Source organism: Schistocerca serialis, chromosome 4, assembly GCF_023864345.2.
Source record: "Schistocerca serialis cubense isolate TAMUIC-IGC-003099 chromosome 4, iqSchSeri2.2, whole genome shotgun sequence".
In the NCBI taxonomy this organism is placed as follows: domain Eukaryota; kingdom Metazoa; phylum Arthropoda; class Insecta; order Orthoptera; family Acrididae; genus Schistocerca; species Schistocerca serialis.
In genome coordinates this window covers 414,220,611-414,225,610 of record NC_064641.1, presented here as the reverse complement: position 1 = coordinate 414,225,610, position 5,000 = coordinate 414,220,611, and the positions used below count along the sequence as shown (strand labels likewise).

The window sequence follows — 5,000 nt, the reverse complement described above, 5'->3', positions numbered from 1 at the left end:
ATCCAAGAATTTCACCTCTAACGTCGCAATACGAATGCCCCCGCCTGTCCCTATTAATCATTACCTCGGGTTCCGAAAACCAACAAAATAGAACCGAGGTCCTATTCCATTATTCCATGCACACAGTATTCAGGCGGGCTTGCCTGCTTTAAGCACTCTAATTTGTTCAAAGTAAACGTGCCGGCCCACCGAGACACTCAATAAAGAGCACCCTGGTAGGATTTCAACGGGGTCCGCCTCGGGACGCACGAGCACGCACGAGGCGGTCGCACGCCTTCGGCTCGCCCCACCGGCAGGACGTCCCACGATACATGCCAGTTAAACACCGACGGGCGGTGAACCAACAGCGTGGGACACAAATCCAACTACGAGCTTTTTAACCGCAACAACTTTAATATACGCTATTGGAGCTGGAATTACCGCGGCTGCTGGCACCAGACTTGCCCTCCAATAGATACTCGTTAAAGGATTTAAAGTGTACTCATTCCGATTACGGGGCCTCGGATGAGTCCCGTATCGTTATTTTTCGTCACTACCTCCCCGTGCCGGGAGTGGGTAATTTGCGCGCCTGCTGCCTTCCTTGGATGTGGTAGCCGTTTCTCAGGCTCCCTCTCCGGAATCGAACCCTGATTCCCCGTTACCCGTTACAACCATGGTAGGCGCAGAACCTACCATCGACAGTTGATAAGGCAGACATTTGAAAGATGCGTCGCCGGTACGAGGACCGTGCGATCAGCCCAAAGTTATTCAGAGTCACCAAGGCAAACGGACCGGACGAGCCGACCGATTGGTTTTGATCTAATAAAAGCGTCCCTTCCATCTCTGGTCGGGACTCTGTTTGCATGTATTAGCTCTAGAATTACCACAGTTATCCAAGTAACGTGGGTACGATCTAAGGAACCATAACTGATTTAATGAGCCATTCGCGGTTTCACCTTAATGCGGCTTGTACTGAGACATGCATGGCTTAATCTTTGAGACAAGCATATGACTACTGGCAGGATCAACCAGGGAGCTGCGTCAACTAGAGCTGAGCAGCCGGCCGCCCGGGAGTGTGTCCCGGGGGCCCGCGCGAACACGCAAGCGTCCGCTCAATTATTCTGCAAACAGGAGGAGGCTGAGCTCCCCTGCACAACACACCTCGAAACCCTCTCAGGTCCCGGCGGCGCGCAGCGCCGTCCTAAGTACTTGGTCGGGTTCGAGAGAGGCGCAATCGCCCGGAGTTAGGCGAGTAGACGCTTTAGGTGCGACCACCCGTGCTCCCAACTGAGCTTGCCGCTGCCGACAGAGGCCCGGGAGCGTGCTGTCGTGGCATTGCCGGCGGGAGACAACACGCGCCACCTACGGTGACCGGCAGCTCCAACGCCAGCGCCACAGAAGGACAAAAGCCCCACTTGGGTGCCGAAGCGAACTCTCCCAGCACAGCGCACGCGCCAACACGTCCGCACAGCTGCGATACAAACCACCTGCGAGAACCGCTGGGGCGACCGAGCAGCAGACGGCGTCGCGGCGCCGAGCGCCGGGCGGCGGCGCATCCTCAGCGCACAAAGTCCTCAATCGGACCAGCACACTGCAGATGGCCACCGCGCTTCGCACCGGGCCCGCGAGGACCTACTTTGGCCGCAAGGCGCCGCGAGCAGGGGGCGCCGGCGCGCAGCTGCGCCGCCTGCCGCGTCCGTCGGCCGGCGCGCCTGCCACTGGCCGCCCCCACCAGCCGGCTGTGGCGCGTGCGCCCACGCACCGCGCTGCCAGCACGCCGGGCGGCCCCCCCTCACCGGCCGGGGACGGTCCCACCCAGCCACCGCCGCGTATCGCCTCACACCCAGATCCCCTTTCACGTTCGTGGGCATGGTGGGTCCCCTTTCACGTTCGTGGGCATGGTGGGTCTCCCTGAAACAACCGGTTAATAGCTCGACCGATCGTCGCCAACACTGATTCACCTCTAGCGAGAACAACCGCACCACAACGGGTTACCAGTTGTTCATTTGCGTAACGTCACCAGCAAACGTACACGTCCATCGCCATTTGCAACGAGTATTGCATGCCTGTGTCAGGTGTCACAACACACTACGTCTGCCCACATAGACGCAACAACATGTGCACGCCTAGAGAACACGTGGAAGGTAGACCCCGTACGTATGCGGTGTCCATTGCGCGAACGACTGTCAGCCCGCCTCTGCAGCATGTCGCAGATGTGGAACGCGGTGCAACATGCTATCACGGTGTGTGAGAAGAGACGACTACGTCCGAATACACGCTCCACTACATCAACAGACTGCTCATGCTGATCGCCATCCAGGGCGTCCGTTCCTCCCACACGTCTGTATGGCGTACCACACTGCAATCCAGCTCTTATAGGGAGACGACACGTAGCTGCGTGCACAATATTTGGACTGTATGGTCCGCCGTTGCTAGGCGCAGTCGTCATACGGTCACATGTGCCACGATGTATCATTCAGTACATACGGACCAATGTGCAGTACAGTTTGTGGGTTTTGCGTACATCGGCGGACAGGTGACAGGCCGTACCACAACGTAGGCTGAGTACGTCGGCATGCGAAGGGCATTGAACATGCAAACTTCTCACCGACCAGCTTGCGAAGGCAGGGGGGAAGGGGGGGGGGGCGGCATGTACGTCCTGCTGCTATCCACACTACAGTGTATAGCAGGAGCATGTGGAAAGTCAGCAACACCTGCAAGGTGTTTAACATGACGCGATACACAGGGGACCGGGCAGTGCGAGTAGGGAACTATATTGCGAGGGTTGCGGTTAGGCAACACTACACCAATTTAACGGGTTGCATAACAATTACAGAGCAGGTTCAGCGACAACGTGCGTCAGGTTAAGGCGCAATATAGTTTAGGTTACGGCGCACTTTAGGTTAGGTTAAGGCACATTATAGGTTAGGTTAAGGCACATTATAGGTTAGGTTAAGGCACAACATGGGTTAGGTTAAGGCACAACATGGGTTAGGTTAAGGCACAACATGGGTTAGGTTAAGGCACAACATGGGTTAGGTTAAGGCACAACATGGGTTAGGTTAAGGCACAACATGGGTTAGGTTAAGGCACAACATGGGTTAGGTTAAGGCACAACATGGGTTACGTTAAGGCACAACATGGGTTACGTTAAGGCACAACATGGGTTAGGTTAAGGCACAACATGGGTTAGGTTAAGGCACAACATGGGTTAGGTTAAGGCACAACATGGGTTAGGTTAAGGCACAACATGGGTTACGTTAAGGCACAACATGGGTTACGTTAAGGCACAACATGGGTTACGTTAAGGCACAACATGGGTTACGTTAAGGCACAACATGGGTTACGTTAAGGCACAACATGGGTTACGTTAAGGCACAACATGGGTTACGTTAAGGCACAACATGGGTTACGTTAAGGCACAAATTAGGTTAGGTTAAGGCACAAATTAGGTTAGGTTAAGGCGCAACGTAGGTTAGGTTAAGGCACAACGTAGGTTAGGTTAAGGCACAACGTAGGTTAGGTTAAGGCACAACGTAGGTTAGGTTAAGGCACAACGTAGGTTAGGTTAAGGCACAACGTAGGTTAGGTTAAGGCACAACGTAGGTTAGGTTAAGGCACAACGTAGGTTAGGTTAAGGCACAACGTAGGTTAGGTTAAGGCACAACGTAGGTTAGGTTAAGGCACAACGTAGGTTAGGTTAAGGCACAATGTAGGTTAGGTTAAGGCACAACGTAGGTTAGGTTAAGGCACAACGTAGGTTAGGTTAAGGCACGATATAGGTTAGGTTAAGGTACGATATAGGTTAGGTTAAGGTACGATATAGGTTAGGTTAAGGTACGATATAGGTTAGGTTAAGGTACGATATACGTTAGGTTAAGGTACGATATAGGTTAGGTTAAGGTACGATATAGGTTAGGTTAAGGTACGATATACGTTAGGTTAAGGTACGATATAGGTTAGGTTAAGGTACGATATAGGTTAGGTTAAGGTACGATATAGGTTAGGTTAAGGTACGATATAGGTTAGGTTAAGGTACAATATAGCTTAGGTTCAGATACACATTGTTGTAGGGAAAGGTGTATTTGGGGGGGGGGGCGGCAGGTTCGTTGATAGTGATTATCGTAATTGGATGCCTGCGGCATTATCCGATTTGTCACGTCAGGATGCACTTTTGGCTCATGACAGGCGGCGCTCCGATTCCATGGTTGTGGCAGATCTGTGTCTTTCATTCCTGCCATTGTTTGTGTGCTGTGACAGGAGGCAGTATTGTGATGTTGGGTGCACCCCTGTGTAGGACATGTGTGGGTGTTCGTGGCTTAGCTGAGCAATGTGCGGATGTCGGAAGGGTGGGATATTGTGTTTTCTGGGTGGACCTCCCGGTCTGGTAATGATAGTGTGGATTGTGTCATGTGGCGGAGAGGATGCACTGGATGTTCTTCCATGCTGGTGGTTAGATATTGTGTGTGTGCCTGTTACAGGCAGAGAGTAGTGTGTGATAAGAGAGTAGTGTGTGATAAGAGTGTCTGGCTGACGTGTGGTTCTCATTGTGTGCAGAGTCTTTCAGCATGTATAGGGACGGTTGTATATATTATCTGTATTCTGATGGCTCTGCATCTATTACTAATCAGTGCCGTGTATACGGTTACTCTGGTTCCAGTCGAAACTGTTCTATCTCTGTACATTAGTGACACTACGGCTCCACTATGTTGCCGCCCCTGTCGGCCGTTTCCCCCAGTGTATGGCTAATGATTATCAGCAGTCAGTCTATTAGTCAATACCGGTAGTGTGACGACGTCAAATGTCCGGGATGGGGGAAGCTACACCCTTCCCGTGGGTCAGGGCCTAGAAAGACTCTTCCCACGCAGGAGACTGACTGTCGTTACTCTTCCGAGACATATATGTGCCCAGCGTTTTTTGCGACTGCGAGTGCAACGCCAGGAGGCTCGGACTGTCGTTACTCTTCCGAGAAATATATTTGCCCAGCGTTTTTTGCGACTGCGAGTGCAACGCCAGGAGGC

At 52.7% G+C, this 5,000-nt stretch overlaps 1 non-coding gene across 1 annotated transcript in view; it reads right to left on the bottom strand.

The window, feature by feature from the left end:
• LOC126476798 (small subunit ribosomal RNA) overlaps positions 1-1,014 on the bottom strand; it is a 1,909-nt gene extending 895 nt beyond the window's left edge. Inside the window, exon 1 of the ribosomal RNA XR_007587241.1 lies at positions 1-1,014. This exon is cut by the window's left edge and continues 895 nt beyond it. This is a non-coding gene — a ribosomal RNA (small subunit ribosomal RNA).
• Between the last annotated feature and the right edge of the window lie 3,986 nt (positions 1,015-5,000).